The sequence below is a fragment of the Dermacentor variabilis genome, chromosome 3 (assembly GCF_050947875.1).
Source record: "Dermacentor variabilis isolate Ectoservices chromosome 3, ASM5094787v1, whole genome shotgun sequence".
Lineage (NCBI taxonomy): Eukaryota > Metazoa > Arthropoda > Arachnida > Ixodida > Ixodidae > Dermacentor > Dermacentor variabilis.
In genome coordinates this window covers 162,172,248-162,173,559 of record NC_134570.1, presented here as the reverse complement: position 1 = coordinate 162,173,559, position 1,312 = coordinate 162,172,248, and the positions used below count along the sequence as shown (strand labels likewise).

The following is a 1,312-nucleotide window of genomic DNA, read 5'->3' as shown; positions in this document are numbered from 1 at the left end:
CCGATTTTTAGCAGCCAGACCAAATGTCACCCTCATGCTATAAGTCGTGCAAGTGCTTTGTAAGGACGGGTGCCTGAAAATCAAAAGTATCGGTCATTCTTGATATGCCAGTGTCATTTGCACTATGTTAATAAGCAAATAGAATTCACATCGAGCAAAGAAATCGAGCCAGCGTGGGGAGATGCGCCTGGCAAACACTGATCTCAAGCCAAATAAACGAGAAAATAAAGAAACGCTGCCACGCGCGTGATATGTGACGTTGCTGAAGGTGGCGACGCAGAAGCCTCTCCCTAGGCGGGTGAGCTGTGAAAACAGCTCCTCCCCCTTGCAAAGCAGAACGATGGCTGGGTTTGACAGGAGTGACTGCAACTTTCCTTAACGATCCATATATTGACCTTCTCAGCCACTTCTGAGCATAAAAGGCTGCTGCAGAAGTAAGTTGATGCATCTATGACTGTTTCAAATCCCAGTGCTAATCATGACGATAATGATTTATTGACTTCCCCTTTGAAGCGGAGCAATGACAAATATCCAGCTAGCCTGCTTTAATTATTCAGATATGCTGCACGTGTCTTTCATTGTAGCATTTTGCAGGGAAGCTGTTCATGGCTAAGCTTCCGTGCATTTTTGTTCTGCTTGGGCAAAGAACGTGGGCCGATCCCGGAGGTAGTGCAATAATTGACCGACCCGTGGAGGAACTGTAGCAAGCTTCAAGCATTCCGTCAAGTTGCAAAACTAAGTTTAATATCTTGGGTCCCAATAGAACCCGTGTCATATATTAAGCTGGTAAGAACAGATACTACAGTTTGGCATGCGTCGCCCATGTCTACGTTCGCATCGACCTCTCTTTGTCGGCGTTCCAAGCGCTTGCGTACCGACTTTCCTTCCGCTCTCCCGTAGTGGCGGTCACGTTGAAACATCGCGTGTGTCTAGTTTCCGGCAGCTACTCTGGACCGCGGTCCCGTCGTCCACGCCAATGCGAACAAAAAAATCAGAGTAAATGAGTTCATACCGTTGTTCAAAATTCTGTGTCACCACTGTGTCGTGTGCTAAACAGCTTCGCTGGTAATCCACCTTCACAGAGTGGAATGGCTCACAAGCGCATCCGGTGGTATCAATCTCTTCCCTACGTTTTTTCACACGTATCGCACTTATCTCGATTACTGACGGGTTGTTACTTCCGTGCACTTTAAGTCCAAGCGCTTCTGGAAGTGGTTCATTACCTACGGGTCTCACTTGGTGAATTCCTTCGGATTCAATTAGGATATGCTGATTGGTCTCCAGAATTTTCCGTGTGTATGCTCCCGCTGCA

The 1,312-nt window shown here is 47.3% G+C and overlaps 1 non-coding gene across 1 annotated transcript; it reads right to left on the bottom strand.

The window, feature by feature from the left end:
• Nucleotides 1–644: 644 nt before the first annotated feature.
• On the bottom strand, nt 645–842 carry LOC142576935 (U2 spliceosomal RNA). Its single transcript, XR_012827029.1, has one exon. It is a non-coding gene; the product is annotated as a U2 spliceosomal RNA (small nuclear RNA).
• Nucleotides 843–1,312: the final 470 nt, after the last annotated feature.